This window comes from Podarcis filfolensis, assembly GCF_964270895.1.
Source record: "Podarcis filfolensis genome assembly, chromosome: 3".
Lineage (NCBI taxonomy): Eukaryota > Metazoa > Chordata > Lepidosauria > Squamata > Lacertidae > Podarcis > Podarcis filfolensis.
The window spans coordinates 68747080-68757708 of NC_139606.1; the positions used below are offsets into that span (position 1 = coordinate 68747080).

Here is a 10629-nt window from a genome sequence, read left to right on the forward strand (position 1 = left end):
ATATTTTGTTTTTGTGTGTATGTTCTTGAGCGTTTTCCAGTGTAAATACCTAAATTGTCATGTGGAATAGAACTAATTTTCTAGCGAATGGTGCAGCGCTCCCAGGATTCAGAGACATAAGAAGTGGAGGGCAGCTGTATCTTTTACCGTGGTACCTCTTGTTGCGAACGGGATCTGTTCCGGAGGCCCATTCGCAACATGAAAAGCCCGCAACCTTAAGCACCATATCTGTGCAGGTGCACAGCGTGATTTGGCACTTGTGCGCATCCACGAAGCACGATTTAGCGCTACTGCGCATGCGTGAGCAGCGAAACCCAGAAGTAACCCTTTCCGGTACTTCCGGGTCACCGTGGGACGCAACCTGAAAAAACATAACATGAAGCAAACATAACATGAGGTATGACTGTATAACTTCGTCACACTTTCTCTCTGTCCTCAGTATGAACTTTTCTAGCTACTTACCAAACAGATGATGTGAACTCAAAGGAGTCTGCTTAAACCACTGCAACATACTTGCAGCATACCCTGTTATAGATCATACATACTCCAGATAAGGAGATCCGTATGTGTTTAGCTTCCTAGATTAAAACAACTACATTGTAAATCAGGTGTATTGTGCATGTTGGAATTGCATCTGTATAAGATTTTTATTTGTCCATACCACATAGCTGTCAGTTAGATGCACATCCCCATGCATATTCTGGAGCACCTAACAATACCCATCTAGAGCTGGATGAAAATGTGGATGTAAACATAGTCTTTGGATAGTCTCAAGGATAACTGTTTTCTATTTTCTTTTTATTCAACAACATTTATATACTGCTTGATTGAAAATAAACCTCTACATGGTTTAAGGTAAAGGTAAAGGTACCCCTGCCCGTACGGGCCAGTATTGACAGACTCTAAGGTTGTGCGCTCATCTCAATCTAGAGGCCGGGAGCCAGCGCTGTCTGCAGACACTTCCGGGTCATGTGGCCAGCGTGACGAAGCTGCTCTGGCGAACCGGCACCAGAGCAGCACACGGAACGCCGTTTACCTTCCCGCTATAAAGCGGTACCTATTTATCTACTTGCACTTAAGGGTGCTTTCGAACTGCTAGGTGGGCAGGAGCTGGGACCGAACGACGGGAGCTCACCCCGCCGCGGGGATTCGAACCGCCGACCTTACGATCAGCAAGTCCTAGGCGCTGAGGTTTTACCCACAGCGCCACCCGCATCCCTACATGGTTTACATTAAATCAAAACATTAAAATTATTGGAAAAAACAGGTATTTAGAAATATACAGTGGGGTATTTACATACTTTATGAATAATATAATAGTACTATTATAATATTTGCACTTTGAATGTGACCTGGTAGCAAATGGGCAACCAGTAACAATACTCAGTAATATCTAGCAAATAACTCATTGGCTGGCACTCTCAGTTTACCAAGGAAATCAAACGTTTCTCACAGCAGCAGCATGGATATGGAAGATCCTTCTGTTTTTCATTTGGTTGCTATATCATATGCTTGTAGTATTCTCTCATGATAAAGTAACTGTTTTATAGTAAGTGAAAAAAGAGGGTTTGGAGAGGGGGGCATGGGTTATAAGGGAATGATAATGATATCAATTCATAAACTGTTACTAAAACATCTGGCATGGTTTTTTTGAAAAAGATTTTGGATTACTGTTCTAAGAAATTAATTCATTTTTTTATGTATTTAAAAAAACTTTAGTTTTCCAAATAACATTTTTTTCCTGAAGGGCATAACATGTTGGCAGTCACTCAATGTGTTGGTGATATATTACCTTAGGAGGAGATTTATGTATGTTACAAATAATTCTCTAGACATCTTGTAGCTCTAGTTTGAAACAAAGTAAATCATAACCCAGAGCATGTTTGTTTGTTTGTTTGTTTGTTTGTGTATGTTTAACCACATCATTTCTCCCACATGAAGCCAATGAACTGCATCACTTTTTGTAAATTTTAATGATTTTCTTCCTCTTTGCATAAAACAGAAGGAACCTGCAGTTTTAGGAGTTCTGTATGTGTTGGTACTCCTACAAGTTTTGGGGTGAAAGTTGTGTGTTTGCAGGAATATGTATATCCTTAAGCACATGCTTAAAACCAAGTTGATTACCTTATTGAGTGTCTCTGAAAGCATTGTAACATTAGTTTTTAACATTTTCAATAGACTAACCATATAGTAGTGCTCCATATGTTTGATTACTTTGCTTTCCTATACATTTACTGTAATTATGGAGCTGGCAGTGGGCCAGGATGTCCTTCCCTTGGCCTTTGCAGCCACAGAGCAACTGACCAACCATTGCAGAAGCTCTTTCTGGAAGGGATTGGTTCCTAGTTGTGGTCCTCTGGCCATTGATGGGGGCCAAATTGATTTTCTTCTTGCTGCAAGGCAAGTGGATATGTTATCCCAAGTGTTCATTTTCAATCTTTTAATGGATGTATTAGAAAGCTCAAAATATTTAGAATGAAAGACTGTGGGAAAGAAATGTGGGAAAGAAATGCTGAATAAATGTTTCACTAGCAACAGCTGAAGTTTTGCCATTGATTCCATGGAATTTTCAATAAAGATACTTTGAGTCAAACAGTCTTTAGGTCTCATCTCCACATTTAATTCTACAGATTCAAAAGCATGAGGGCATGTTGCTATCTGTGTATATGTGATAATATATAATGTGTCCCAGAGACACAGAGCCCTGAAACTTAGTACACATTTACCAAATTGGATATTTTTAAACTTAAATTTTAAAATCTGCTATAGCAATAGTAGTCTGAAGGGAAGACATTTGTACATTGCATGTTCAAAATGGGGCTCATAGCATGTCCCCAAGTGAGGGTACTTCCTAGCTCCCCATAAACACAATCATCGGCATATGCATAATCCAAGATACCCTGATTACGTGAAAAGCTTGTAGAAGTCTCTCCCTTTAAATGGCAGGGAGGGCAAGCAAGAAACGTATTTCAAAATGATTAAAAAGACTTCCAATGAATGTTTACTAATAAAGTTTCAAAATGGAGCACCTTTATATCAAACTGTCAAACAAATGGCACAAAGTTTTCCTCGTAGTAGCAGCCTTTCTTCCAACAAAGAAGAACAGAATAAGGCTCATGTTAGGAAACAATGATGGCATCAGGATTTTTCCACTGTACCTTTACTCTGCCGGCACCTGCCTCTTTTTCTTCAACTTTCCCCCTTTGGAAAATTTCATGGAATGCGGCACTCAAGAAAATGTTTTACAGATATTTTATAAATATATTTAAAAAAGAAGCTTTCAACTTGTAGGAAGGCACTTGTGAATTATAGAGACATTGGAGAGAAGCCAGCTGTCTGATCCAAATATACCAAGGTATCATAGAAAGAGGACTTGGAGCAAGTACATCACCAGTAATACACTGGCAAGATGTAACACCACTGACGCCCACATATTCTAAAACAATACAAAAAAAATACTATTATGTTAGGAAAAGTTAACATCAGTCCCAAGGAATCCTGGAAATTATAAGCCAGAAATAAGTTACTGGCTGGTTTGTAGAAACAGACAGGTTGAACCCTTGGATAAGCACAGTGTGTTATTTATGGCCATTTTTGAACTGCTTAATAAGTTGAAATAGGTAACAGCCTTTTACCTGTTGCACACAACCCCTTTGTTTTTCACTTTGCAGTGGTAATTATTTATTTTATAAAGGTGTTTCAATAGCCCGCTTGCATAAAATATCAGAACAGTATACAGCAATATAAAAACATAGCGAACTATTAAAAGCGGTACAGAAAAATAATTAAAATGACTGGCAAATGCACAGGCCTGTTGACATTGAAAAGTCTTCAAGAGACACCTGAAAGTCAGAAGTGACAATGCCTGCTGAATCTCTGCTGATAGAATGTACCACAGCATGGAAGTGGTGATACTAAATGTCCAACTACTGTATTAGGCCAGTCCGGGCTCTGTAACACCGGGGACAACAATGAATAAGCAAACCAGGAAATCTCTAATTAACCATAGTTTCCAGTTCCCACAAGCTAGGATATTAAATCAACTGAAACAGGAAAATCTACTTAATTAGAAGCTTTCTTTTTTGACTGTGGCTTTCTTAGTGGCACAAGCAAAGCAGCTGCATGCATAGGCAAGATCAAGTTATTAAGTTGAGGTATGTGTCCAAGCACAAACTAACATCAATATTATATTCTGTTTCTGATCTTCAGGGCCCAGTACTTGAAATTATGCGGCCCAAACAGTTCATGTACAAGAGGTATCAGCTGACTTGGGATCCCTGAGTTTGCAGAAGTACAAATATGCTAAGGTATGGGGATCCCTATGCAGGTGAAGCATCACCCATAGCTTGGTGATTTCCACTGCCACTGAATGTGAAAGTGGGGGTAACTCAACAGGCTAGGAGATGAAAGTTAAATTCAGACATGATTTGAATGTAGTGTGTCTATCCCCAACCCATCTCAAAAAATCTCGGGAGGTAGTAGCATAAAGAAGAGGCCCTGCTCTTTCAATTTCAGCTATTTAGTGTGAAACTTCTTTTTAATAGCCCTACTAATGCAAATGGAATTTAATTGTCTCCAAATTGCATGTTGGAAGGGCCATTGCTGGAAGAGACATGCAATGTGGCTCTGCAGTAGCCTTCACACTGAAGGGTGCAGGTTAGCTCTGAGTGGTTTGCTACCATCATGCAGGGGTTTCCAGCATTATTTTACCCCCTGCTGCAAGTTGACTGAAACTGAGAGGGTACAACAAGCTTACAGTATTATCTGATGCTTTTATCCCAAAATTGATGGTTGAGTTGTGAGTGTAGCATACAACAATTCTGCAGTGTATTTCACTGTTATGTCCCTGTTTGAGGGTTGTTCTGAAAGTAGTCTTCAAATGGGTTGGGTTAAACTGACTGAGTACACTTTTACATGCTCAAAAATGTAACAAAATAAATTTTGCCCATTAAGGAAGACCCACGTTAGAGCAGGGTCTTATGTCTTTGATGCTGTGTTTTGATTTTAAGCCCCCTCAAACACAGACAACATGTGCATAGCAACACTGAACAGAAACATTTGTTACATGTAGAGGATATCCACTAAACTTTAAATTGATCTGCTTCCCTTGTAGCATTTTTTTTCCTTTTACAAAAAGTGTTCATATGCATTTTATTAGAATTCAGTTCCTCCAAGGGTGAAGCCAACATGTTTGTCAAACTATACCTTTCCAGCATGGATCCCATTTAGATTACTCCATTAACTAGATTTGTCCCCAATTTAAGCTGTGCATTAGCAAGTGATGATATTAGTATGGGCACTCTGCTAATGACAGTTTTATTCAGTGATGAGGGAACAAGAATGCTAGGCAGTGCTCTGCTAATCACATAAAGTGTTTGCCTAGGTGGCTGTCTCTAGACCCAGTCCTTTTTATATGCTCCTAGTGATTTATTTGCTTGGTATTTAAATATTAAATTGTGTCAAGTGAAACTTGAACAAGGAGAAGTCTTATGAAGATTTCTGTGTAGTAGTATTCTGTAATTTAGTGGGAGCATCTAATAAGAAAATGGGGATCATAGTCCTTTGTCTCCCCATCACCAGCAATGTCCCTGTTCCACTTTTGGGGCTACTTTGCCTCCTCTCGGATTCCTATACACCACCAATAGCATGCATGCCTATCATGTGCTGGTTCCTTTTGCCTGGTGCTTGAGCTCAGAGTTGCTCTGAAAACAGGAGACTGGATGGCATTTGCTGGAAGAGTGTTTCCCGGTCAGAAACCACGTGTTACACTCTGGAAACACACTGCGGTACTCTCTCAGCCAAGTTTATTAATAAAGTTGCAGTCATATGTCTAGATAATGAACTATTCCTCAGAATACATTTTTATAGTTCCAGTAGTTAACCATATCTGTGCTTCACCAAACAGGGCAGGGTGGGGAATCTGTGGCTCTCCAGATGGTGTGTGTTCCAACTCTCACCAGCCCCAGCTAGCATAGCATGCTCAATGGTCAGGGTTGATAAGATTTGCAATCCAGCAATGTATGGAGGCCATGGGTTAGCCCCCCCCCCCAAAAAAATTAGGTGTTTTTTGTGTTTTGACTATTGTGGTATTAGTTTTAAGTGCAATAATTTATTAGTGCTTTTGTTCCACTCCTGGTAGCCACTGTAATCATTGACATTGACCAGAGTCTAACCATACTTAACCAGAGCCCAATGTGCTGTTTACATGCAGTAGCCAATTTACATACTGAGAATACTCAGCAATATAAGCAAGTGAAACGTGAAACAAAATGTCACATTGCATCTTCAGGCTCAGGCGGGCACCAGTGACTAAAATTTATCTGTCTTGCCTTCAAGTCAGGAGAGCAGGGAGATGTCTTTCATGGGTGTCCATGTGTGACAGTTTTGTAAGGCTGCTAGGCCAGTTTCACAGGAACCCACAGAGGGAGATTTCCATGCCTTACCACAAGCCAGAATAAGAAAGTGTAAATCTCACTTGTTGACAACTGGGCTCAAGCAGCCACAGAGATGGTAAACATGTGTGAGGGAAAATCTGCCCCCTCTTGGCTAAGAGTACAGTCATACCTCGGGTTGAAGTAGCTTTGGAATAAGTATTTTCGGGTTGCGCACTGCGGCGACCTGGAAGTAACGGAGTGCGTTACTTCTAGGTTTCGCCGCTCGTGCAGACAGTCAAAATGATGTCACGTGCATGCGCAGAAACGGCGAATCACGCGGACGCGGGTTGCGTTCGCTTCTGGATGTGAATGGGGCTTCGGAATGGATCCCGTTCACATCCAGAGGTACCACTGTACAGTTGTCTGCCTGCCTATTAGCTATGATTTGGGGCTTTCACTTATCCACACAACTAGTCCATGTAACAACTCTGCTTCCTTGTCAAATCACCCACCTTGTGTCAGAAGGGGGCAGAAATCATGGTAGCAACTAAGTAGATGCTTTGCTTGGAGCCCATAGCAAAGTAAATGTGAGCTTGCACCTGCACTTGGCACTCATGGTAGCCAGATTTCGTAGTAGTGTTAATGCAGCATCCATGCACTGTCCTCTGCTCTTGCAAGATGGAGGGTCAATATTGAAGGATAACTCCTTTTGTATACCAGTATTCTCCTGGTTATACAGAAATTTTCCTCTTGAGCGGTGGTGGCCTCATTTTGCTTCCAAACTCATTGGGAGGAAGCTATTGACTTTGTTTTTAAACGAAATGATATTGAAGCTCAGTTAAGGTAAGTGAAGATGTTGGGCCAATGGCAACAGTGATGTATGAAACCTAGGAGGCAGGGCTGAAATCTTCCTCTTCACATATGTTGACACAAAAGTTACAAAATTAACTCTCCCCCCCCTCTATTGTCCATGCTGCTCCTCCTTTAAACACATCTTCCCCCTTTCTTTTGTCCCGTTTATCTTACAGGAAATCTGCCATGTATGTTGTGTGTCAAATATGTAGCACTGTAGCATTGTGAAATGTTGAACAGAATGATAATAGTTATCACACAAGATGCCTATTAAGGAGCACAGTGTTGTACTTAGCACTCTGTGTAAGGCCTATGGGGGACCAATTCATGTAATACTTCATGATGTAATACTTCAATAGTACTGTTACCCAAGGCGTTACAACAATAGCACAGTATGTCTTTGTTGAAATGCTATCCCTGCAAATTAGTTTCCTGTGAACAGTGAGACTCTGCATGCTTAAATAATACAGAATACATACATTATTTTGAATAGTCCTTTCAAAGGATAGAACAGCATACTCCACATACAATGCTTTTTCTGCCATCCCCCCCCCCCAACGAAAATGCTGCCAGTTTGGGTTGTCTGCTGAAATAAGGGTTGGAGAGAGGCAGGTCCGTCTAGATTTTGGGAGGGGAGTATACCAGAGTGGCAAAAGCTGTGTTTTTTCCTGGTATTGTAATTCCATTTATTTAAAAGAAAACAATAGAAAAGAAAGGACATTTTTAATTGCAGGGTCCTGATTTTTGAACATGTCATCCAGAGGGGTTTGCTTGGTACCTTCTGTGAAATCATACTGATGCCAGGCAAATACTTTATTTTCCCAGGATTTTTGGCTGAACAGTTTTTACCAGATTCTTTTGTTTTATCCTTTTGCTGTTTTCATAGGCCTGCTGCTTTTACCACTTTTATATATGTTTTTAATTTTATTGTGTATTTTATTGCTTTATGTAAGCCACCTCAGTTGAAGCATGTGGTGTAAATTCTAGTAATAAAAAATAAAAACCATCACTTCACTGATGGTGGCAAGCAGTAATGTCATGATGAAAACAAAAAATGAAGGACCAAGGAAGAGTCATCCTAGTTTGCTGGATCATTTCACTCAAAGTCTAGCTTACTGGACTTTGCCAGCATACCTCCTCTCTTTCTTGCCCACCCAGGGCAGATGAGAAGCAGACAGCACAGCCATAGCAGCAGAGGCGGAGGAAGGGGTGTGTGGTGGGTGCGGGCTGCCCCAGGTGTCACCACTGAGGGGCGTGACAAAATGTTGGGTGGCACTCACCGCAGGGCCTGCAGCGCGCCCAAGCCACGCGCCTCTCCTAGCAGAGTCGTGGTGGCTTGAGTGTGCGCAGGCTCCGCTCTGTCCAAATGGCCCGCCCACTGCCTCCCCCCCCCCAGCTGTAAGGCGGCTGAGTGGGAGGAGGCAGGCAGACTCTGGAGGCCCCGCGGTGCGCCCTGCCCCTATGGGCGCTGCGTGCAGGCGCCTGAACAGGTTCTTCCACCACTGCATAGCAGTGAACATTACAGCCCACAGAAAGTATAACACAGGAGTGGTTATGTCTCTGTTAGACTCTGTCTCTGTGAAGGGAAACAGCAGCAGAATATAAGTCTGGATCTTGTTGCCCTTGTCTATGTATGTGCGTGAAGAGCGAGAAAATGTTTATTCCCTCCCCCCTGGCTGACATGCTTCATGTCTTGCCTATGCATTGCATGCGTGTGACTGACATAGCCTATGGTTTGGCTCTCTTTCTTGAGTTATCTGTTCTGCAAATATGTTATTTTCTTTTTAATAATAATAATAATTTATTATTTATACTCCACCCATCTGGAAATGTAATCTGAAAATTGTGTTGTTTAATGGGGCCTGATCTGATGATACTGCTTGGTGGCTAGGAACTTGTATTAACTATATACGTGAATGAACGAAACATTTTCTACAAGCTCTGCTCCTGGGTGTAGAGTCTTCACCTGCAACACTTTTATTTCAGGTGTCGACCACCATATTTGGACAACCATTACTTAGTTAAATGTAAACACTTCCCTGTTTCTAGTCGTAACTATAAACAGAATGTGTAATGAGAGCTGGGTCATACAATAGCTGTTTTTGCATGAGAGCTTCCCTAAGACGGCCCGCCCTCTCTCCCTCTCCCTCTGAATGTTTATAACTGTGTCTGTGTTCTGTTGCTCTCCTTTGCTCTGCTTCTGGCCCATCCTCTCTCCCTTCCCCCTTCCCGTGTTGGCCTGCCAGCCAGTTTCATAGTTAATCATTCATCAGCATGATAATTTACCTGTTTTTATTGGTTGCTAAGATCTGATTTTGAAAGGGAAAAATACTTTTGAAATGTGAAGAAGAAAGAGATGTTTTCCTACCTTCAAGCACTTTTCCCTGGATACAAATGTTTTCATGCAACAGACCTATCTTGTGAATTACAGATGAAATGTTTTCAAGTGGAAGACCCAAGTCAGGGAAACATTTCCTATGGGCTGCTGATAAAGATGAGGAGGCACACTGGAGGAAAAAAAGAAAAAGTGGGAGAACTAAGGACTTTTTAACTTTTTATTTAAAAGGGTGTGTGTGACACATTGGGGAACATGTGACGTGAGGCCCCTCTTATTGTCAGAACCCCAGTCTGCGGGCAAAACACATACAATGATAGCCTGTATTTACAAAAGTTGTACCTTTAATCCCCAAAAATAAAACATCGGGATTGCAACACTAAAAAGCTGCGTTGAGGAAGCCAGCACATGAAAACTCCCAGCAGTCTCTTCTGCCCCGCCTCTCCCCCTTCTGAGCTTTGGAGATTTTATTGCTGTGCTTTTCCTCCCTGCCTCCCTCCTTCTCTGCCTTATCCCCCACCCCCACGCATAGGCTCTTGGAAAAAAATCCTCCAGCCTGACTAGAAAATCAGCCTTGTTTCCTCAGAAACCGCAGCTGCTGCTAGCAGAAAACACGTCAGGCTGGCCCTCCAACACGCACAGATGTGCCTTTGTAAATCCATATAAATGCTGAGAAGGATTGCGTGCTGAGGGCAAATATCCTCCCCTCAGAGGATGGGGCCAATGCAAATGGCAGGCCATTTCTCTTTTCTTAAAGGCAACCCCTCCCTCCACTTCACTCAGTTTTCCCTTTAATTGTTGTTTGTTGCATTAGGGTTAGGGTGATCTTTTTAAGTTTAACCCCTCTATAAATCTGGGAGTCACGCACATATAAAAGCGATGGCAACTACTTCACTCCCACACCTCGCCAGCTTTGTTCTTCCCTCACAGGCATCAGTGAGTTGCAGTGTGGTTTGTTTTTCTTTCCCTCTCCTTTTTTTAAAAAAACCAACAAATCGTCTGTCTTTACATTAAAAAAAAATAAACCACATCTGAAGATGAATTCTGCTGTTCACGGAGGGCACATCC

General features: G+C 41.7%; 1 protein-coding gene and 1 long non-coding RNA gene across 21 annotated transcripts in view; one reads left to right on the forward strand and one right to left on the reverse strand.

Moving 5' to 3' along the window:
• The window catches only part of ARID1B (AT-rich interaction domain 1B), a 351760-nt gene that overhangs the window by 153490 nt on the left and 187641 nt on the right, over positions 1 to 10629 (forward strand). The window lies entirely within an intron of this gene.
• LOC310760082 overlaps positions 629 to 10629 on the reverse strand; it is a 10728-nt gene continuing 727 nt past the window's right edge. Inside the window, exons 1-4 of one of the 2 annotated variants that reach the window (XR_014546741.1) lie at positions 10430 to 10629; positions 9595 to 9733; positions 1211 to 2393; positions 629 to 841 (exon numbers count right to left, since the gene is read on the reverse strand). The exon at positions 10430 to 10629 is cut by the window's right edge and continues 727 nt beyond it. This is a non-coding gene — a long non-coding RNA (uncharacterized lncRNA). Of the gene's footprint in view, positions 842 to 1210; positions 3437 to 9594; positions 9734 to 10429 lie in introns of both variants that reach the window. The other variant, XR_014546742.1, reaches the window with a different exon arrangement.